Here is a 25,201-nt window from a genome sequence, read left to right as displayed (position 1 = left end):
AATAATAATAATAATAATAATAATAATAATAATAATAATAATAATAATAATAATAATAATAATAATAATAATAATAATAATAATAATAATAATAATAATAATAATAATAATAATAATAATAATAATAATAATAATAATAATAATAATAATAATAATAATAATAATAATAATAATAATAATAATAATAATAATAATAATAATAATAATAATAATAATAATAATAATAATAATAATAATAATAATAATAATAATAATAATAATAATAATAATAATAATAATAATAATAATAATAATAATAATAATAATAATAATAATAATAATAATAATAATAATAATAATAATAATAATAATAATAATAATAATAATAATAATAATAATAATAATAATAATAATAATAATAATAATAATAATAATAATAATACGTGAAGACACTCGTGTTTCATTCAATTGGGAATTTGAGAATGCAGAGAATCACTATTACCGCCAGTTTAGGGATTCGAACCCGGCCACAAAGCCCTCTCTGACTCCACTAGCAAGGAATATATTCTTCAACCTGTAGTTTATTTGTTAATTTATTAATTTATTTTTTGTTACTTTATTAGTAAATTTGTTAATTTGCGACCATGTTTTTAGCCTCGGCCTCTTTTCTGTCAACTTTGTCTTCTTTTACCGACAAATATCTGCCCTTATGTTGTTTTAAGAAGAAGTCGTATTTTGCAGTACTTAGCTTGAACCCGTATTCATTCAATTCTCAGAAATACTGCTATAATATGGGTTTCATTTTCGTTTCATTATTTATTCATATTTAGTTTTATTTTCGTTTTTAATCAACATCTAAATATGCAATTGTACATTCCCTCCTTATCGCCATCTTGAAAACAATACGGTAGCCTTCAAATGACGAAAGAACAGAGACAAACTCGCAACCTCTCTTCTGCGGGAAAGACGTTGCAGGGAAGAGAAAAAGGAATCACTTACTAGATTTCGAAGGCGATTTTAAACTCTATCCAGGATGGACATATTACACCGAGTCACTCATGCCTAGATATGGAAAAATGAATGGATCACTCTACCGCTTCAGTAGGTATCTCACTGCTGATCTATATAAGAGCCGTGTACAACTCTCTGCTAACGAGATTAATTTTTGCTATTCTTTCATCACGTCTCATTTGGGATTTCTTGTCATTACATCGTCATATGTTTTTTATTTGTTTTTTTGTTTGTTTTGTTTGTTTTTTTTACATAGAAGTCCTCACTTTTGAAGGCCCGTAGGCCACTCGAGGGTAAGAATTAATGAGTGTGCAATAGTCAATGAGACAATATTGTAATAATCGTTAGTAGTGGAAATTTAGTAAATTGGATTACTTAAGGGGACGGCTCATCAAAAATTTGTTTGCATTAGACTTGAAGATGACCATATTTTAGTAAGCTGGTAAGCAGAGAAACGGCAGAGAGTTCCACGGGCGTGCAGTTCTAAGAAATAATCTTTGTTTATGGAATCTACGTTTGTTTATGGAATCTACGTTTGGGTTTGGGGGAAATTATTGATAGTGTATTCAGCTTGACGAGTGTTTTTCGTGAAAGTTTGGAATGAATCTGTTCCCTCAAATGTAATTGGATTAAACAATATTTTAATTGTTGATATGATTTTTTGGCTCAGTTGATTTGATTTAAAAATGACTCTCCTCCCTAATAACGTGATTATATTTATTGCTTTATATTTCTTCTTTTTAGTTAAATTCATAATCAATTTTAATTACTAAAATTTATTTCCGTCTTTTATTTTCATTTTAATATCATGACGAGGAAAAAAATTTAAAAAATAAAATTCTGACGAAGAAATTTTACTCCAAAATATAAATTTTAAACAAGTAAATATTTGTATATTTTCATAACATTGCGTTGTAATTCGGCTTTCAAGCGTATTTCAAATGAATTTCATTTAAATACTCAATCAATGCTTCTATCACGGAAAAACAATACACGACTTTCAAATCGCGTTGTCCAAAAGCATTCTTTCGGCATTTCAAAAACAGCACCGCGGATAAAATCACGCGGACTCTTTACATTTTTTTTCTTTAATCCAACACCATGGCGAGAAATAAAAAGAAAAAAAGTATAACTTCTGACAAAAGAGTCTATATTATGCTTAAACAAGTAAATACTTGCTTATTTTCATAATATTGCGTTGTAATTCGGCGTTCAAACGTATTTCACACGTATTTCATTTTAATAACATTTATATTAATTGTTTAACCGTGATGGCTGTTATATTTTTGCATGTATTAATTGTTCAACACTGTTTTACTGTGTTTTTTGAATAGGATGACCCATGTCTGTTTCAGTGTTATTTTGCCAGGAATCATTTGAAACTTTACATTGACTTTTTCCTTTATAAATTTATCTTATAACAAACTTTGGGCTTATTATTTTATTTTTTACTCAATCTGTTACGTTCGTTTTTCCGCCGATCCCAGCGGAATCAATATGTATCGTGACACTAACGATATGGAAAAATGAACATTTTAACATTATCTTTTTCATACATCGTGTTAGATATCGCTAGCTCTTTTTTTTATTTCTGTTTTAATGATTGTATTTCTTCTTTTTTTTCAGTAAACTATTACGTCAATAATATTTGGAACGCAATCAGCAACTGCACGTAAGCACATTTTAAAAATTTTTCTTAAAGCAGTAATTTTTCGATGTACACATTATTTTTTAAAGTTTATGTTAATTTTCCAAATACGTATATATATATATATATATATATACACAAACAAACACACGCACACACACACACACATATATATGTATATATATATATATATATATATATATATAGATAGATAGATAGATAGATAGATAGATAGATAAGTACATCGGATTAATAAAATATATAGAAACATGCTTTGGTAAGAGTTAAGAACATATCTATTATTCGGAACAGAAAAACAAATAGAGGTGTAAGTCCTTTATCCGCGGAGTTTCAAAGAAATACTTTCCTTCTCATCAGGAGGAGAAAGTAAAATGCATAAAGCAATTTTTCTTGTAAAGCATTTAATGAAACTAGGTATGAACTGGAACATTCTAGCGCTGAGAAGAAGTAGACAACAATGAAACAGATGAAATTGGATTAAAAACAAAACTAGTTTCACATGAAAGGGTTTCTAATGGTTGTTGAGTACAAATCCACTAAATCCAGGTAAAAGATCCAAGTTTCAGGCAATCCAAATGGTGGAGTGCATATATGGTCACAATAACAACTGTGTGATTAGACGCAGTTGAATTTCAAGGCGTAAAAATATTATCTATACAGTTCACCAAGAGAATGCAATTTGACCAAAATGCGAAAAGTATATATATATATATATATATATATATATATATATATATATATATATATATAACAGAAATACCCCTCGTTCACTGGGTTAAAAAAAGTGTCTTCATAATATGTACTGATTTATGAAAGCATGAAACGTTATGAAAATCTGTTGTGGGTGTAAAGAGAAAACTTTGAACTTTTGGGGTATCAAAACCAAAGCAGCTCCGTCAAACGAGCATGAGGGGTCACTAGTGTGAATCTTTATTGACACAAACGTATGAACGCTAATTAATACTCTCCGTTATAAGTGACCTCATGGGTCTCAGTCTCTGTTGGTGTGAGTGAGCGAGGTAACATGAAAAATCTCTCCATGGTGGGGGTTACCATATAAAGATCGGTAGCGCTACATCAAACCGTCTAAGCGTACATAGGGTTCCCATACGTAAGTGACACCCCTGTGCCCCTCCCACTCCGTTGGTTAGGGTAAGAGGTGTAACTATTCGAAACTTCCCACCATCATATGGTGAGTTATGCTGACATATTTGGTAACTCGTCGAGTGTAACTCTCATGGCGTCATCGTATACAGTGTTTCCTCTTAGCCTCCCACCACGTTGGTAAGAGTGAGAGATGCAACGCGTCAAAACAACCCCCTCCTCATGGTTAGTTATCCATCCAAATTTGGTAGCTCTACGTGAAACGGTGTGAGCGTGCATAGGGTTTTCCTCCTGGGTTTCCTCCTGGGTTTCCTCCCCCAATGACTTTTTATATTCATTTTTGTTCTTTGATAGCTCTTCTATCATTGTATGGAATCAGTTTAGTATAACAGTAAAACATATAGAAGCCTATTTGTGTGCAGAGAGACAGACATATACAGGCGTTGAGCTTTATTTATATAGATTTTGCTGTTTACAAAAATAATTGTGCTGTGGGTGGGGTGGGGAAATTAAAACAACAGTTGGCAGCCCATTTGGAGAAAGCTGTTGGAGAAATGGTTGTAGCGTGGGAAGGGAATTAAAACAACAGGAGGCAGCCAAAGTGAAGGAATGTGTTAAAAATTTGTAGTAAGCAGGCAGTCTCGAATCCGTGACACGAAGACGGAAAAGAAAGTGAACGAGAATCTGGTGTCTTACCATTGCTCCATGACGCGACCGGAAGTTCGGAGCGTTAAAATTAGGCTAAGTATATTGAACCGATACGATGACTTGTAAAAATGGCTCGCATAAAATCGACTCCATGTACAAAACTGGGTGAAGGAATTAACGTTTTTGGTCAATTCTTCGATATTTGTCGTCCGATTTGCCGAACTTCAAAGTGATACCGATTTTGTTAGGATTCGTCACCTCTGTGAAAGTTTTTGCGAGACATACATACATACATACATACATAATGATTGCAACGTCTTCTCAGACGAGTGCCACTCCCTCAGACATTTAAAATCCATGAGCCCAAATGTCCAAGGGAGTATCTATACAAATATGATGTTACAGAGTCTTAGCTTTGTACGACAGCTAAGTCTTTCTCTCGGTTCAAAATGTTGAGATCCAGCAACAAGCAAGAGCAAGATAGCCAGCAACAAATTAAACTGCACACCAGCTTAATGCGGGTACTGGTCTCCCGCTTTATGGTTTTTTAAATCAGAGATTTGCTTCTCCTAGAAAGATTGCCTTCACCACGGCTTACGGGAGCCCTCTCCACCCCAATACACATATACACACACACAAATATACACGGTGCTAGTTGGCCGTTGACCCAGAAAAAGAGTTCATTTGTCCTTTGGAAGGTCTTGTTTTTAAAACTTCAGGGAGACTAGCCGCCCTCCTCACCAAATAAGTCTGGTGGGGGAACCAGTTTAGTCGCCGGTGACCCGACCATGAGGCAGGTAGTACTGGGTTACATGGTACCAGTAGCATATGACATGACCTGACACATACATACATACATACATACATACATACATACATACATACATACATTTAAACAAACAGGTGAGATTTATATAACAGATTCTTTACAACGACCTTATAAACATAATTACAGCTGTATTGAAATTGTTGATCCATATGGGTAAATGAGGCGAATTTTTATTTCGTGTTTGAACAAAATTAAGAATAAAATGTTTATAATAATAATAATAATAATAATAATAATAATAATAATAATAATACAGTCCCAGGTGAGCATTGTCTTAAGATAGCAGTTTCAATCCTAACCAAAGCAGGCCAGAGGATGAGTCAGCCAAAAAAAAAAAACGTTGTGTGACAATAACAACTATGAAAACCCGTAATTACTGAAGAGACAGTTACAGCACTCAACATTCTTATCCCGTCGCGATAAAGAACTTGAAAAAGACCAGAGGATGAATCGGCCGAAATGTGATACCACAACTATGAAGTTGACGATAAACGTCCGTAAAAGATGAATACACAAATTATGATGCCTCATCTGAAAGGATAAAAAAATATAAAAAATAATAATGATATATAATAGGTAAGATTTGTATTTCCCGTTTAGAACAAAGTTATGAATAAAATCTTTCTAATTTTAAGGTAATTATCGTCATATAGTAGGTATCTGAATAGTCTGGCATTAGTTTTTCCTATATTTTCTAGCCATAATTCTTTCTACAGGGTGAACCACTTAAAAGTAACCCAGAAAATGTAATAGAGAGGAGGAACACTCTTGTATTGTTTAAATTATCCGTAGCATTGTTTAACTTGCCTGTAATGTTATAAAATATGCTGGAAGTGCCCCCCCTTTGACATCTATGCATTTTTTGGAACGTTTAACAACGTTTGTAGATCCTGCCTGTAGATCTTCTCTGGTGATTCTCCTTATAACGTTGGTAATGTTCTCCTTTAGTTGGTCTAGATTTTGAGGATTAGTTGCATAAACTTTTTTGTTTTAAAGTCCCCCAACGATAAAAATCATATGATGACAAGTCCGGGGAACGTGGTCGCCATAACCCTTTGCTTATTGTTCTCTCTTCCGTAAACATGTCATGAACTCGTGTCAGTGTTCTGTGAGACGTGTGGCATGTAGCGCCATCTTGTTGGAAAAAGAATTGCATTTTGTATTGTGGTGTCAGTTGGTCAGTAAAAGAAAGATTAGAGAGATCGGGCTACTTTGTAGTGACCACCCTAAAGAAAACTATTACAAGGGAGCACGTGAAAATTGTAAACGAAAGTCAGTTTTGTTTGTAGAAAAAAATGGATTCGAGCTTGAGACACCCAGGTCGTTATTCCGTGCCGGTAAATACTAGACCACCGTCATCATCCATTTTTTTATTTTAAAATAAAATAGTAAGTATTTTTAGTGGAAAATATGTTAAATCAGGAGCGAGATGGTAGAATCAAATATTTTATTTAAAACAAGAGGGAGAGGAGTTTGTCGATCGTAAAATACGCTTGAAATTATTTTAATTCATGCAGATTTTGTATTTATTATTATAGAGCCAATTATATCTTGATTATTATATTGTACCATATATGTTATTCGTTATTTCAAAAGTAAAACGGATGACTAGGATGCTATCAAGTAGAATCCAAACCAAAGCAATAAGCGTTCCAATCTGATTCTTAATTTAACGCAACATACGCATTCGCTACCATTTGAGCTAAACTTGCAGATTGATAAGAAAGTTATAAAAGTAAACCTATTTTAGCTATAATCATTTTACGCGTGCGCGAATGATTAAGACGAAATAAATGTTTTTATTTCAACTTGCCGACATCTGTACGCGTAATTCATCCATCCAAACAAAGACTTTACTTGTTATAAACCATCCGTGATGTATAATTACTATTTCCTGTTAATTCCATAGTTATGTGGCAAGTAATTTAAAAGTTCAGCGATTAAATATTTACCCAGATATAGACACACCCAGATACACGTACTGTTTTATATACATAAATATTAAGTTATAAAATATATATGGATTTTAAGCTACACTGAATATTCCGCGTTTCATCCACTCTAGGACTCTTCAGGCTTATGCGCATAAGCTTGAAGAGTCCTAGAGTAGATGAAACGCGGAATATTCGGTGTAGCTTAATCTCCATATATATTTTATAACTTACTAACTAGCTCTACCTACGTATTGAGCACTTTTGAATTAAATACTTAAAGTTTACGCATAAATGTATACTTAATATATTAGTTTTATGTGAGTAAATTAAGTAGTTATATATATATATATATATATATATATATATATATATAGATAGATAGATAGATAGATAGATGGATATATATATATATATATAATATTTTTATATAAACAAATATTAAATAGTCCCTACACTGAACATATATAATGTTTCAGAGAAGTGGTCGGTGATTTCATATATATTTTTATAATTATAACTATTAATCAATCTTTGCATACGGACTTTCTATGCATCATAGATAGTAATCTTTATATTTCCATATTGTACGTGTATGTATGCTTCTGTATGCGGTCTGCTAATGTCCATATACGTATATGCATGTGTGTTTATATGTTTAAATTAATGGGAATTAGGGATTGGATCTCAGCCGAGTAGTTTCATGGAAATTACGTTAGAATAGACAAAATCTATTAACGTCTCATCTGTGAAAATAAAGTCTGTACTGAATACCATTGGCCTGAAATGGATGACCTGCATCTGATCTGTGTAGAAAGACGCTGGAAAAATGGGGAAAGTATTTCACTTTCGATGCAATTCTCGACCTAAGCAAAAGTCAAATATATCTTAAGATAGAGTACTGTTTCCACCTCTGGAGAGAAGCTGTTCAGAACTCGATTTCATGCGTTGATAAAAAACAGAACCGTCTTCGACATCTAGTGGGCGAAATAATTTTCGCCTCTACATTTTCTCATTTTCAAAGGAAAGACGTTGTGAGTCTCGATGATGCTCCCATTCAGTTTCGAAAGATAAAGGATAACCCTTGTAGAGGCAGCTGCACATGTAATCGTGAGGCAAAGATTGCGCAATCCCAACAACACATCTCCTGTTTGAAGCCAGTGGAAAGGAAAAATCTAGGATGATTGGAAACAATGCTGAGATAATCGGAGATCACACACAGCACTTTGAAATCCCAAATCGTCACCCATTAAGTACTGACCAAGTTAAACGTTGCTCAACTTCAGTGATCCAGTCGGAACTAGTGTGTTAACGTGATTACGCCGTACTTAAGTGTGAGTCTATCTCTGCGTTATCGTCATTTTTATGGCAAGTTCCCAACTGAGGAGAAGGTGCTCTGTCTGTCGTTTTGCTACTATTAATTTATAAATAAAAGTTTCCGTGTTAATTGAAACCATCGAATGAACGGATTGTTGCGAGTATCCGTTCTTGTGAAATGTCAAATCTGACTCAAATGATGCTGGCGCTATATTATGTTTATTGTTCCTGATGGAAGTTCATAATGAATTGGGTTAATATCTGAAAAGTTTTTCTTTATTAAATGTCAATTCACAGCGAAATTAGTCTTTCCGCGGCCATTACGGCATGTTTAAGGATATTTTGATTACGATGAGTGATGCATCGACGCTCTCTGATGATGTATCAAAATCGCACAATCGTTTACATTAATTATGTATGTATGTACACACATGCATTTCTATATATCTATAAAAGTGGCAATGTCTGTCTGTCTGTGTACATTTGCCTACAGAACTACTCCGCTAATTTTCGGTCTACAAACTCGAGATTTGGCATAAGGGGTATTGAGATTTGGGAAAATCTTTTTAATCGGTTTTCGGCCAAAAAGTTGGCTGTTTAGGAGTCAAAGTCCAACGATGTGACTTTAAAGAACTCTACTAAACTACTCCGCCAATTTTGGGTCTATAAACACTTATTCCGTGTTTGTATTGGTCTGCGCAATCTCCAGACCTCAATCCTGTCGAAAACGTATGGCATTACATCAAGCAACAGCTACGCAATGATAGAGACGTTGTGTCTTTACGGTTCCAGATGAGAATTTCTGAAGATAGCGGTTTCAATCCTACCCAAAGCCGGCCAGAGGCTTACTTGGCCAAAACGTGGTGAGACGAAAACAATTACGGATGGCAGTGATTGCTGAGAATGCAGTTAGGAGATTCGAAATTCCTATCCGTCACGGTTACCACCTGACGAAGGCCAGAGAAATAGTTGGCCGAAACGTCGTGAAACAACAACCAATAAAGATGAGATTAATAGTCCGCAATAAAATAAATTAACAATAATTAAACAGTACTTAATTATACGAAATAAAATGAAGTTATGCAAATTAGACAGATATTTGATAATATCCATATGGGGTTTCTACATTACTTTATACACCTCCTTCAAAATATTTTATAAAAAAAAACAGTAAATCGTTTTTTTATGATGCCATAGAACTAATAAATGAGAAAACTCATATATTTGATTTTGGAAAAGTTTGCACAAATCAGAAAAAAATTCAACCTCGTTCTCTTTATATAAAATAAGACAGGTAACGGAGTTACTCCTAAAATTGTAGAGATACATTTTGTATTTTTTAACACATCTCTTGGACATAAATGAAGAATTATATTTTAATTTCATTTAGTTTCATGCAAAGGGGATACATTTGGAGTTAATCGGTTTTATACAAATTTAGATTCTCCTCATTTGTGTGTACTTTTAATAAATTAAATAATTTGTAAATATTCCGTCTTTTTGCAGTTTCTTGGTAATTTTTTAAGATGTTTAGCAGGTATTATATAGTCTAGAAATTAAAATTAGAAATTTAAATATTTCAGATTTACATCCAGAGTTCACATCAAACAAACAAAATTCTGTAAATATCAGTTTTTTAAGACTCGTAAACCTTACATCTATTCCTCGAATCAAAATAATGCAATTAGTCCATACGTAATGTTTTGTATCATATCTGGATTTTAATCTGCCATTAATTTCTCGCTTCTAGATCGTTTTTTTTTTTAAAAAGTTGTCAATCTAATAGGTCCCGCACTGTCTGCCAATCTCCAACCTCTGTTCCATCGACGAAAAGTGGCATCCCTGTGACTCTTTTGCAAGTACTTTAATGATAATTGCTCGGACAAACTCAAACTAATAGTACCTTTTCGACGTAAATATTCCCTGCAAAACCAACAAACAGCAAACTCTCATGTCTCAAATATAGAGATTTCTATATGCCGAAAATCTTTCTACTCAAATAGCTTTTTTCTCGAATTACAAGACCTTGGAATACCATCCCTGGCCTTTCCTTCTCGAGCTGTACTTACATGCAGTTGTTCAAATGTAATGTGACCAGACATCTCGCTGTCCAACTCCCTACATTATATGTTGTGTTAGGACAACAGCGTATTCTTTTCATTGTTTTGACTCTCGAGTGTGTATCCGTTGATATCTTATATGCTTTTATATAGAGTGATGTGGTTCTCTGTTGATTAACTATGTCTTACTGTTTCGGATATATACTCGAGAGTTAAAACAATGAAAAGAATATGATGTTGGCATAGTCCTAATGATATCCCTGCAGATCTGGTTTCAAATTGTAGCCCCTTGCGACTTAATGGCATTGTCTCTTGCTTTGGGGTGGAAAAAAACAGGGAAACATCTAATAGAGCAGAAAATTGGTGTACCTATTTACTATGCCTCCCCACGGGACAGAGTTAGACACCAGGGTCGTTTTTTAACGTGGAGAAAAGGTACAAAAATAAAAATTGTCTCAGTCGTGAAGGATTTCTCCTCCACCGAAAGAGAACAAGAAATAGAAGTGCAGCATCTGAAGAACAGATACTACACTTTGATCTTGACCAAAAGGCCAAGAAAACACATTTGTTATGAGAATAAATATTTCACTGCCCTGGGACGGGTATTCTTTCTGATTTACTATAAGTGCGTGTTAAGCATCGCCGTCGCTGTTGTTTAGTGCGTGGCGCGTTCATGTTAAACAGCAAAGGTAGATTCACAGCGGGAAAACATTAAATAAAATCTTTGAGGTATCGAGACTTATCAGATGCATCAAAGTGCGATTTCTCCGCATAATTGAAGTTTATCACTTCCATCGGATGAATATCCGGAAGTTGTTTTCTCAGCTTCTGTATAAGAAAAAAGCAGAAAAAAAAAACGTTTATTTTTGTATTTGTTGCTCGAAAGTCTTTCATCATTGTTTTGCTGTATTTTTGACGACGCTGTATGATTTTGGTTTATACCATTCTTGTAAATAGTATTTTTGAAGTAATGTTTTTCTATTATTTGATTTAAAAATGGTTGAATTTAAACTCTGACTGGATGTAAATTTCTTGGGTTGTAAAAATGATTGGATTTAAAAATGATTGGATTTAAAAATGATTGGATTTAAAAATGATTGAATGTAAAAATGATTGGATGTAAAAATGATTGAATGTAAAAATGATTGAATGTAAAAATGATTGGATGTAAAAATGATTGGATTTAAAAATGATTGGATTTAAAAATGATTTAATGTAAAAATGATTGAATGTAAAAATGAGTGGATGTAAAAATGATTGGATTTAAAAATGATTTAATGTAAAAATGATTGAATGTAAAAATGATTGAATGTAAAAATGATTGGATTTAAATAGTATTTTTGAAGTAATGTTTTTCTATTGCAGTGTTTCTCGTCTGTTAATTATTAATTGAAAATGATTGTTAAAAAATATCAATTACTCGTTTTAAGGTAACGAATTCATATAAAAGATAGCGGGTGTAAAATTGATCAAATTTAACAACAGATCGGATGTAAAACAGATTACATGCAAATAAGGTTTGGATTTAAAAACTGATTGAACTTAAAATTTTAGATACAAAAATAATGTAAGATGAGTGGATTTAAAAACTGATTGTAATTGATCTAAATAGTTTAGGATGTAAATATAGTTGAATGTAAAAATAATAATTGAATATAAAATATGATTGGATGTAAAAAATGATGAAATGTAAAAAATAAATAGATGTAATAATAAATGGATGTAAATATTTAAGGATATAAACATAGTGGGACGTAAAAAAATAATTGAATGTAAAAAATGAATAGATGTAAACAAAATAAATGGGCGTAAAACTGATTGGACATAAAAAGGATTAGATGTAAAAAGTGATTGAATGCAAAAGATTATTGGATTTAGAAATTATTAGATATAAAAATGGTAAGATTTAAAAATTATTTGATTTAAAAATGGTTGAATTTAAACTCTGACTGGATGTAAATTTCTTGGGTTATAAAAATGATTGGATTTAAAAATGATTGGATTTAAAAATGATTGGATTTAAAAATGATTGAATGTAAAAATGATTGGATGCAAAAATGATTGAATGTAAAAATGATTGAATGTAAAAATGAGTGGATGTAAAAATGATTGGATTTTAAAATGATTTAATGTAAAAATGATTGAATGTAAAAATGATTGGATGTAAAAATGATTGGATTTAAAAATGATTGGATGTAAAAAAATGATTAGATTGAATAAATGATTGGATAAAAAATCATTGGATTTAAAATCATTGGATGTAAAACGTTTCAGATTTAAAAAATGATTGGATGTAAAAACTGATTGGATGTAAAAACAAGTGATTGAATGTAAAAGTCATTGGATATAAAAATGATTGGATTTAAAGTCATTGGATGTTTAAATCGTTGGATGTTAAAAATGATTGAATGTAAATACCACTGGATGTAAAAAATGGTTCGATTTAAAAATCATTGCATGCAAAAATTAACGAATAAAATCAAACATACTTCAAAATAATGTAAAATTTTCGAACCTGCAATTAAACAAATAGAGTTGTCAATTTAAAGTACGGTGTTTATAAAAACAAATACACCCTGAATAAAAAGCACACATTTGTTTTCATTTAACTTGACAAATATACAATATATCAAGTTAGTATAAAATAGATTATGACATATAAAATATATTATGCAGCATCATCACGTTTAGATACCGGTCCTCGTAAGATTACCCAAGTTAAACTACGTTGAGCCTGACGAGTACCAGATGGGTGACCATTTGAGAATTCTAGGCGTAGCATTTGCTTTCCGCTTATCTCAGTATTGTTTCTAGTCATCCTGAACCTCAACTTGCAACTGATATTTAACTATGCCGACTCAGGAGAGATGTGGTTGTTTATTGCGCAACACTTACCACAACCTGGAGCGCAGGCACCCTTACAATGGTTATCCTTAGTTTGGCAAGACTGAGGGAAGCTACCGTAACATAGAAACCGGTTTTATTTTTACCAGTAATTTTGATTTCTAAAAGCACTGAAATTTGTACGAAAGAAAGTTTTATTTTATAAAAGAATCGATAATCTGTCTGAACAAAGAAGCTCTTTATATCTCAGTCGATGGGTCTGAATAACAAATTTGTTTATCATACAAAGAATCTTAAAGTTGTGAATCCATAAAACGTACAAACCTTTGTGTATAGAAGTTGTTGCAAAGATAAAGTATATTTTCGTAGATAATGTATTAAGTGTCTCAAAGGTTATATAAAATGAGTTAAGAAAAAGTCATCTTAAGATCAATTGAATTTTTACATTTTCAAGTGCAACAATCAAGATTATCGATTAAGAATTACTATGAATGGCGTTGCCTCCATACAATTCAACTATCACATACATACAATAGAAATAAAAATCCCTGTATACAAATCCATATCTCCTCCTTTCACACTCTCTCCTTTTCTTTCTCTCAGCTTTATATTTTGTGGATCTAATATATAAAACTATCTTGTCGGAGAATCCAATACATAAATTAACATCCATATGTAACGTCGTGGGGCAAACAAAGAAAAGAAAAGAAATGGGAATCAAACTTGGCATTTTTAAAAATGCAATAGAAATGCGTTCATTATTGATTTCTCCAAAACAATGCATTTCATTATATTTCCAAAGTCTATTCGCACACACGCACATGCGCTTTTTAAAAATCTCTGTCTCTACCACGTCACTTCACTGCTAGTCATCGCTTTCTCGCCCTTGTAATTGCACCTCTGTCTTCTGCGCAAAAAAACGAGGTGTATTTTTATCTTCTTTTATTGTGCCGTAGGCTTGCACACATTTCTTAATTTGCATAGAGATTTAGGGACTGCTGCTGCTGCTAATATTTTCGCTAACCAGCTATCTCTCGGCTGCGCAGCTGATTTTCTCGGACGCGCCCACAGCTCTTTGTTTCATATATACTTCCGTAAGAAGAAACATACAACACAATATAATTGTAATACATAAATGTATATTTCTCTCTTTTTTAAACTCCTACACTGAAGAAAGCGTACGTTCTGAATCACAGGTTTCAGCAGGTTTATATATGATTATCCAAATTTCTTTTTTAAATATTATCACCATTACTTAAAAAAATAGTAAAGCTCTCTTTACTGAATCAAAAATAAGCAATCAACTTTAGCACAACGCACTATTCCGATGCCAGTCGTTAAATACTTTCTGACCGCTTGCTGTTTATGCTCACCTGTTTGGAATTTAAAGATAGTTAAGTTTCATCTCTTGTATTCATTTCTGATATTCTGCAGGGTCCCGGGTCGTTGTGTGATAAGCAAAACAAAAAAGTGATAGTATGCTGGCAGGCTCGAACACGGACCGCAGAGGAGGAGGAAAAAAGTGAAAAAGTGACGTCTTTGCTGTTATGCCCATCGCCAAACCGGATGTGGCGAAGGTTTAAATTAAGCCTACTTAATCGAAAAGGGGGGATGGCTTTCGAAAATATCAGCGAAAAAAGCGACCCCTTCCTGTAGAAATGTGCCCAAATGAAGGTGACGAAATTAATGTTTTTACGCAAATTCTCGATATTTGTCGTCCGAAGAGTTGAGCTTCAAAACGATGCCAAACTCGTGAAAATTCGTCCCTTCTGTCGAAAGTTTTAGGCATACATACATACATACATACATACATGGATGCATACATACATACATGCATACATACATACATACATGCATACATACATATACATATATTTGAACTGACAGGTGAGGTTTATATTATGGATAATATCTTTAACAATGGAATATTGAACCTCACGCAAAATCAGAAACTTTAAGAGATATTAAAAAAACATGTTTGCATTGCGATAATAATAACAACGGTAAAACCAATGATAAACAAAAATAACTAATTTATGAAAATATTTTCTCAGAAACATTTGCCATTCTCTTCGTGGTTGATATTGTTACAGTGTTTCTGCCAACATAACCTCTGACCAATTAGAGATGTACATTTCCAACTGTAGAAAACTTTATTTAAAATCCTGGAATGTATATTATTCTTTGTAAGTCAAAGTTTAATTTAATACATGGTATATTGCTCTCGTTCCGTCATCTGTCACCGAGATCGGATGCAAATTAATTGTTATATAATTATGTGTTATCATCGATGTGTCATTGCTAACCTTCAGAAAACGTCCATTTACAACTGAGTGTTAATCAACACTTTTTACTGTTGCGCCATAGTTTAATGTACAATATTTTAGTATTAATTTGTGAATATGTTAAGTTAACTTTGATAAAAAGTCGTGAAAAAAACCCAGCTGCGAATATTGGTCGCTATATTACGTGCGGATACAAGAAAGCACTTAGTTGAAAATATTGCATAGATTCACAACTTTTAAATACAAATTTAGTTTTGGTTGTTTCATTTTACAGATATGTCAAACCATTTTGTCTTATTTAATAACGAATTCTATCATTTTCGTAAAAAAAAAAAAAAATTGAAAAAATATTTGAAGTTCCTTATACAGGGTGACGAAGAATTACTGAGATGTTCGAATTTAAATAGATTCTTTATTTTTAATGATTTTTTTCTGAAATTTGAACACAATCTGACTAAGATATTAGAAAATTCTTATAAAAATGCAAAATTCAAATAATCGATTTTAATGACAAATAATATCTTTTAAATATTAGCCATTTGCAGTTTCCTGGATTGCGATTTACATCCCTTATTTAATTCAGGATGTCTTCCTTCAATTCTTACATTAACGATTTTGAAAATCTAAACCCGGCAAGAATCTAAGGAAATCATCCAGAACTAAATAAGGGAGTTTAATCGCAATCCAAAGAAAATGGAATTTATTATGAATAATATCTTGGAAAGAGCACAAAAATATGAAGCTGAAAATGGGCAACATTTATAAGATATTATTATTTCAGAAATATTAATTGTTTAAATTTAGCATTTTTTTAAAAGAAAATATAAATAACTTTGTCAGATTCAATTACAATTACACAAATATATCATCAAAAACTAAGAATCTATTGAAGTTCAAATTGTCTCAGTCACTTTTTGACCACCTTGTAATTTTTACATATTGTTGGTGCTTGATTGTGTTTAGTTATTTTATAGAACGGCCTTGTTTTAGCTTTTAACTTTGCAGAATATGATTGAGTTTTGAAATTGATACATAATTCAAATAAGAACACTTATGTTTAAAAGTCAGTGTCTTTAGACAGCCAGATCTGGTAGTGCCCATTAAAATAAATATCCCGAAACCCAAAACTATGCACTTGAAGAAGGTTGTAGATTATATCCGTCAAAATATTGTAAGGATATACACCAAATATGAGAGTAGTATTGCAAGTAATATAAATAATTAAAACAAGCATGATCTATGAAAATTCCACGGCATGACAAATATTTTTAATCAGTTACACACAATAATACTTTCTGGGTAGCTGAAAACATTATAAATAATTTCCCCCATTCTTTATCTGTGTCTAAACCTAAACGTATATTCCAGGAACAAAGCTTCATTCTTAGAACTGCACGCCTGTGGAATTATCTTCCGTTTTCCTGCTTTCCAGCTGATTACAATATGGTCGTATTCAAGTCTAACGTAAAGAAGTTCTTGATGAGCCGTTCCACTTGTTAACAAATTTACCGAATTTCCATTACTGACGATTACTATATTGTTCAATTGTCTACTGTACACTCTTTAATCCCTTATCCTCGAGTGGCCTCTTGGCCTTGACAAGTGGTGATGCCAATGTAAAAAAAGCTGAACACAAATAACACACAGTACAATACAAATAATAAAAATAACATTGTGAAATACAATCTTTAATGTACTCATTCGTTTAAGCACCTCTTGGCAGACAATGTGCTGTTTTGTCCTGGGTTTTTTCACCTAATTCTGAAACATTTAATCATTTGAAAACGGGACTTGGCATTTTATTCAAAGCGTGACGAAGGAATAAAAGAGCAAAATATTATGTAGATAATAAATTCGCACATAAAAAGGTTGTATGTTTTAATCGCTGAAGGCACCATACTTTACCTTTAACGTCTGGCTTTTATACTGTGTAGTTTAAAACTCAAGTTAGGGTTTTGAGAATCAATATTTTAAAGGTTTGTCGTGAAATAATAAAAAGAAAAGTTTGCCCAACGTTTAATTTATGCCATAGATTTGATTATCTCCAGAAAATTGGCAAACTTTCCCGGTGTCCCTTAAGGCCGTGATTTCTAACTGCCAGACAATTCTGAAGACGATATTGCCATTTTGAAAGGTGAAAGTTTTGCTGGCATCCAATTTGCGATAAGAAAGATGCAGATTTATGCATCAAAATCAACGTTCAAAAGATGAATCGCCTGATTTCCGATTTCTTCCCAGACTAAAAGCAGCCAATCAACTTCAGCTGAAAAGTTCATGAAGAACTTGATCGTTTCAAATAATTTGGCAATGTCATCACCGCATTAGATAATGAGACGGGAGAATCGACAATCGCATCACCAATCAAAGTTTTTTTTATTTTTTATTTATTTATTTTTTTATTTTTTGCCGTCTTCGGTCTCGGTTTTGATCCGGACCTGAAATAGAACTTGATATTAAAAGCTCTTGTCTAGACCATTCTACTGTGCGGTTTTGAAACCCTTACCCCTGAGTGGTCATAGGGCCTTGATAAGTGGTGAACTCCATGTAAAAAAAAAAACATGGTGGATGAGCGCAAGCGCCATAAAAAGCTTGACATTTTTTATAATAACAGTTTTTGTGGACTCATAGGTTCCGAAACGGCTGAGCAGATCTTTTGCAAATTTTACTCAAGGGCAACTTACGTGTCTAGCAGTGTTCTTAGATATGTTTGGAACAGAAATTCACCCGATAAGTATCGAAAATCGAAAAAATTCGATCTTAAAAATAGTATTGTCTCTCTTAAATATGTATAATTAAATTTTCACAGTGGAAAATTTTACGTAGCATCGGCCAAGAGAACGAATAAAATCTTATCAAATCATTTCTTCTTGAAAAACAGATTTTGCTGTATGTATACTCAGTGGTAGAGTACCCGACTACAGACTGAATAGTCCCGGGGGTACCTCACCATTTTATTTAAATGTTTTCTTATTAATGAATTCATTTTACGATAAAAGAGGAGGTATCATTTAAAATTGCCGCAAATCATTTATTAATTTGCATATTTTAAAACTAAACTTTAATAAAAAGTGACTTTCCCAGGACATTCATCGTCAAGCCTAAATATCAGCTGACATGATATTGTAAACAAACACAGACGGAATTTGATGAACGAAATTATAATTAATATTTGTTTGTTTATTTTTTGGTTGGTTGTAAATTAGTCAACCGGGCAAATGATTCCTCGTAATATATAACAATCAATAGAATATTGTTTCTATAATAATACATATGAAATCTGCATAAATTAAAATATGATGTTCAAGCATATTGTTCGACCGGACAACGCCGGGCGTCCACCTAGTTACTGATGGCGTTTAATTGGCGATCTTAGTCTTTTATGCGGAGCAGAAAAGGACGATTAAATAAAGGCTTTTAATTATTATTAACTGACTGTCCCGATACAGAATTGTCCGGTAATCTATTTGTTTTCAAATTGTTTTCTTTAAACCGTTGCGGGAAAAAGTTTCCCAATATACAATATGGACGAATACGAAGCGTTCCCACTTTTAAGATGGCGACCATTAGGAAATGATTGCCCTTCGGACAAAGTATTTCTCTGCAGAAATAAAGTAGAATTAAAGTAAAGTATTTTATTCTGTTCATTTATAAGCTCTGTTCCACGAGACAGATTGACGAACCAGGATCAAATATTTATTGATGGCTTTTGTATTGTTCGTATCATAAAATGGGCACCGTTGTATGATCATCTAAATATTGCTGTCTATTTGTGATATATTCATATCTAATTGTTCATACACAGTTATGTGTGTGTGTGTGTGTGTGTGTGTGTGTGTGTGTGTGTGTGTGTGTGTGTGTGTGTGTGTGTGTGTGTAGTACATGTATTTTGGACATTACTTCATGCGTCGTTGACCTTATCCGCCTGGAATTCATCTTTTTCTTTGAGGTGAGACTGGAAACCTGTTTTTGACGAATATTCATTCACTCCAAGACGATGATTTTTTTGTTTTTACAAGGGTGTCACCACTTATAAAGGCCCAGAGGCCACTCGAGGATAAGGGTTAATAGGTATACATTAGTCATTGTGATTTTAGCATAGTAAACAGTGGGAATTTTGAAACTTGGATTACTTAGGGGGACGATTCAATTAGAACTTGTTCACATTGGACTTTTTCTTTTTTTTTTCATAGGTATCAACTCATTATCAAGGCCTAGAGGTCACTCAAGGATAAGGGTTAAAGAGTGTACAGTAGAAATTGGACAATATAGTAATCATTAGTAATGAAAATTTGTTAAATTTGATAACTTATATGGAACGGCTCATCAAGAACTTATTTACGTTAGACTTGAAGACAACCATATTGTAGTCAGCCGGAAAGCAGGAAAACGGAAGACAATTCCACAGGCGTGCAGTTCTAACAAAAAAGCTTTGTTCATGGAATCTATTGAATGATTGGTTTTATATAGTTTTAATTCACTTTCAGGTGTCGATCGTAGAAGGATTGAAAGTGAATGTCTTTGCTTGCTTGGTTTTTCAAGGTCTTATTTTCACACACGTCAGCGCCCCTCCCCCCCCCAGTGAAGAGGAGGGGACGACCTGTTAAGCCGTTCGCTCTTCCTTACGCCCAAAACCCAACTCACTGACTCCAACTAACCTGATCACATGACTCACACGCAGATCCGATCAGATGACACCTACTTCCGGTAAAACGTGTCTACAATATAATTTACTATATTTCTTTGTTATGTTCGACCTATTTCCTAACATGACAAAGAACGCTTTACAAAAATTGTCTTTATGTATTAGATTACGTTTTAATAGAATATCTGTCGAACGGCTCAAAGGTGTATCAATAATTCTTTTTAAAGATGTGTGTGCAGCTATTATCAAATGTATGTAATTATTTATTAACGATGGTTACTTGGTTAAGTAGTTTCAGCGGGAACGTAATGACATTTCGAACGTGAATACTTATCAAGCGGTACTTTATGTTTTAACCTTTAAGGAAAATAGATTGCTGACAGTTTTATACTTAAATGCACTTTATGTTTATATATACAAGTAGAAAATTGACATCCCCTCTTTACGAATACAGATATTAGGGAAAGGAATATTTTGGGCAGTTGTTGACTATACGACGAGCCACTCAAAAATACTACTCTATATGTAACATTTACAGGCTGATTTCTAGTAGCATGATTTAAAATTAAACAAAATATATTCAAAAGAGTGCATGCTTAGGTAATTAGAAAATTTAAAAAGGGGGTATTAGTTTAAAAATTACGTTTGGATTTTGTAAATAAATAATTTATATCATTTAAGAGAATTAATTAGACCCCATTTAAATTTCTTAACATGTTTTCAACACTAACATGCACTTTTTCATTTTTGTTTTAAAAAAGAATGAATACTTACTAGGGATCTGACAACTGCATTGCTTTGACTCTTGAGTATATATCCGTTAATATCTCATATGTTTTTATATAGGCTGATGTGGTTCTTTGTTGATTGCGTGTATAAAAAGAATATTCTGTTGTCACAGCCCTAATAATTACACTAGTCATGTTTCATTGTGTACTATCAGAAAGGGCTATTGAGGATACACAAGACGGTTGTAAAACTCAAGGCTTTGTTCAGCTCGAAGTGCTTGCTCAACGCCAAGGCACCCTGTCTGATTTTTCCAAATCAGCATTAATGACCTGATAACCTCCTTTTATATCCTACTAAAAGAAATGTCTTTCCCATCATGCACTGTATTTCCCATCATGCACTTCAAGCGCATAAATGAGTCGGCCATTTTTTCTCTTCTTTATCATGGATCAACACAGGTAAGTCCTTTTTTTTTTGTTTGCAGATACACTACAAAAAATAACATGCATTTTTTCTTTTTACTTTTGTTTTGAAAATTAAAAGAATAAATAATTACTCAAGTCGCGTTTATTTGAGCATTATCAGAATAGGCTATTAAAGATCTACAAGACGGTTGTAAAACCCGAGGATTTTTTCAGCTTGCCGACAATGAGAAATGCGAAGCGCAGATCCGCGGTTATGAAAAGTAATATTCTCCGCTTGATATCGACAATTACACTGCTCAGCAGTATAAGTAATGCCGGCATCCAAATGTTCTATAAATTCGTTTTAATCAGAGGTATGGGGAAGAAATTGGGGCTTCGATTGTTTGGACATGCTGAGGGCCGAATTGTAAATTATAAGTCGCCAAGAAAGGAACACGAAGTAAACGTCCTGCACAATTGGTTACCGTAAAAGCGGCCTTCACCCGCACTAAGCAGGTTATCGTGCCAAGTTGAGAAAAACATGAACAGTCTGTATTCTCTTTTATATACTTGGATGATAATATTTGCTTTATGTGGAGCTGGGAATGTGCTCAATTAATTGGATAAAAACACACACATGCTCCTCATCTTGGCTTGAACGCATTGAGAAGTGATACACGAACTACCATTAGCGTATAAAGCGATGGTTTTTGTGTAAAAATATCGAGCTTAGGTATTTCGAACATGTCAAAAACATCGTTAATTCACGACTCGCAAAGCAGCCGCCGATTAGCGTAATGGATAGGAGCCTTCACTGTCGTTCAGGCGATCGGGTTTCAATCCTGGCTTGAGGTAGTTGCCTGTCTAATCGCACTGATGAGCTGTGAAACGGCGAAATAGTTATGATTGTGGATGACTATATATATATAATTATATATTATATTTTGTTCACAGAAAGTTTTTAGAAGAGACAAGTCATTGGTACTGTCGGTTTCAACCCGATAATTAGGACCGTTTTAGATACCTATATGAAGCTCTCTGCAGCCAATACTTATCTCCATTGGCTGAAGAGAGCTTGATATAGGTATCTAAAACCGTCCTAATTATTGGGTTTGAAACCGACAGTATCAATGAATCGTCTAATCTTAAAACTTTTTGTAAACAAAATATAAAATATAAATAGGCTCTTATTTTCGGATTTCCTTATAATCGAGCACTCTGCTGGATTTCTTTTTCCAAAAAACTAATTATATATATATATATATATATATATATATATATATATATATATATATATATATATATATATATATATATACAGGGGGACAAAAAACAAAACAAAAGCAAAATGGAGGCCATCCAGAACATATGCTGTAGAACGAAGGTAAAAAGGCCAAAGACCCTAGTGTTTTGATGTGATGTTTTGAATATAATAAACTAGTTATGACCAAAGTTTCATTTAATTTGGACAAAATACTAAGAAACGGGGCCTAATTAGAGTTGGGGCCCGTTTTGGGGGGAGACCATATATATATATATATATATATATATATATATATATATATATATATATATATATATATATATATATATATATCCATTGTAAAAAATATCATATTCTGTAAAAGTATTCTCTGAAATGAATGGTTATTAAGAAAAAGCAGAAAAAGTACAAAATTAAATAAAATGATTTTAACTGAAATAAATTATTAGTATCTATTATATAAATGACAATGTCCTTAGGTGTGTCTCCAATGAGGAAATCCGAAGGCGACAATGGGAGAGAACGGCAGCTTAGGTTGTTTGGACACGTACGAAGAGAAAACAGCAACATCAACGTAAACTGGCCTTTACATAAAAATTCGCCGGCGTGTTATTGTTCGAAAGAAAAATGGTAAGGTATGCGGACAGCTTGCGTAAAATATCTGTAGAAAGGACTTTTATCAGCTAAAGTAAAAAAAAAACTACAAAATGAACAACCACAAAGTTGACATGTTTTTATAAGCGTTTCCTTCGATTAATAACTTTTTATATATGTATTATTGAAGTATTCGAGATAAAAATGTGAATTCGTACTTTAAACAGAAACATTCATTTCGAACGCGCCCTTGTCATATCAAAGAACCTACTGTTGATTTTATATGTTGGGACTTTCAGTTCGTGCGGTAATAAAACTTCTCAAATAGATTGAGATGTTAGGCTGTATAAGGTGTTAACTGGTGAAAATCGCCTGTTCCTTCTGTCATCGGATTATTTTGACTGTCGATACTTATGGGAGACATTCCGAAACAAAACCTATCTAAGAACACTGTCAGGCACATGAAGTAGCTTCGCGTGGAAGTTCATGAAAATTGACCCAGCCGTTTTCGAGTTCATAGAGAACAAACTCAAAGACACACAGACCCAGTTTCTTTAATAGAATAAGAGAGATAGAGATAAGAAATTCATCAGAATTCGAACGCAAACGAATGTACAGAACAAGTCAGGCGGTACTTAACGATATTATATTCAAAAAGAAAAATATTGTTTTACGAAATATGTTGCATAGGGGTCCATATTGGAGATCATATTAACGGTAATGTTAGTGACACTACTGAGGGAAACATTTTTAACCAGTTGAGATGATAAGAGAGAGAGAGAGAGAGAGAGAGAAGTACATTCATTGTAAGAGTTACATAAAGTTCATAATACGCTTAGGGAGACAAAGTTCATATTAAGGATGTTTCACACATTACCTTTTGCTGTTGAATGATGACATGACACAGTTTTACAAAAACATGATGATAACTTCTTTATTATTTGATCGACCGGTCAAATGATGATGACATCAAGGAATTCAAAGTCGTACTACATGATTAAACGTTCTCCCTTCGCTTCTAAAAGGGACCCTCTTCTGATCATGTCAGCTCTGTCCGACCGACTTTGCTGACTGTTCGATCCGGACTCGATGCCTCTGATCTTCGACTCTCTGCTTCTCTCTGCTAATCCTAGCTCCCATTATCGAGAATTCCTTTTTTCTATGACGTCAGACGTGTGGTTTCAAACGGGATCGAACCACGTGGCTTAAACATACGTGGTTCGGCACATGTTCCAAAACAGGCTTTAGCAGACAAAGAATTCTCACTAACCTATTTGTCAATATATTTTTCTAGCTGACCTTTTTTTAATTCAGTTTTCATAAAACAATGAACAATTAATTCTTTAAACACTTTCTAAACTATTTTATGTGAAATTTAACAATAGCCAAATTGCAATATTCCAACTCCGAATCTATTCTGACCCTTGCTTACACGTTTCGAATCTCGGTCTATCTTAATCTCCTTTTCCACTTATCTAATGTGTTTTTCTTATTTACAAGAAAAGGGTACCATCTTCTTGTAACAAAGAGAGTCTACATTACAATATAATTCAAAAGATACCTCCACTTCCAGCTTGGTTATAGTGAGGCAGGTTATCTCAATATTCCATTTAGTTATAGTGAGGCAGGTTATCTCAATATTCCATAAGAATCTCCCACGTATTGATACTAGCACCAAGTGATGAAAGATTGTTCAGCAATCTGTCCCACTTTTACTAGAAAATGTGTGGACAATGTCAAAGTAAATTTTTCTTTTTCATTGCAAATAAGTCACCACTTAACAAGACGCAAAGACCACTCGAGGATAATTGTTACATGAATTTGACCGGTGGAACATCGGTAGATTTATAAGGATGTTCTAAACAGACCAGAATTCATTATTTCCAAAAGT

At 33.0% G+C, this 25,201-nt stretch overlaps 1 long non-coding RNA gene and 1 pseudogene across 2 annotated transcripts in view; one reads left to right on the top strand and one right to left on the bottom strand.

Annotated features, from left to right (window-relative positions):
• Positions 1-25,201, top strand: part of LOC145246899 (uncharacterized) — an 838,675-nt gene that overhangs the window by 119,426 nt on the left and 694,048 nt on the right. Inside the window, exon 2 of one of the 2 annotated variants that reach the window (XR_013863205.1) lies at positions 2,617-2,662. The exons of the other annotated variant lie outside the window; for it this stretch is intronic. This is a non-coding gene — a long non-coding RNA (uncharacterized LOC145246899). The remainder of the gene's footprint in view (positions 1-2,616; positions 2,663-25,201) is intronic. 2 annotated transcript variants of the gene reach the window in all.
• LOC145246955 (U2 spliceosomal RNA) lies at positions 10,886-11,111 on the bottom strand (annotated as a pseudogene).

Source organism: Euprymna scolopes, chromosome 24 (genome assembly GCF_053919585.1).
Source record: "Euprymna scolopes isolate OS-2025 chromosome 24, ASM5391958v1, whole genome shotgun sequence".
Lineage (NCBI taxonomy): Eukaryota > Metazoa > Mollusca > Cephalopoda > Sepiida > Sepiolidae > Euprymna > Euprymna scolopes.
This window is presented reverse-complemented; position numbering and strand designations above follow the sequence as displayed.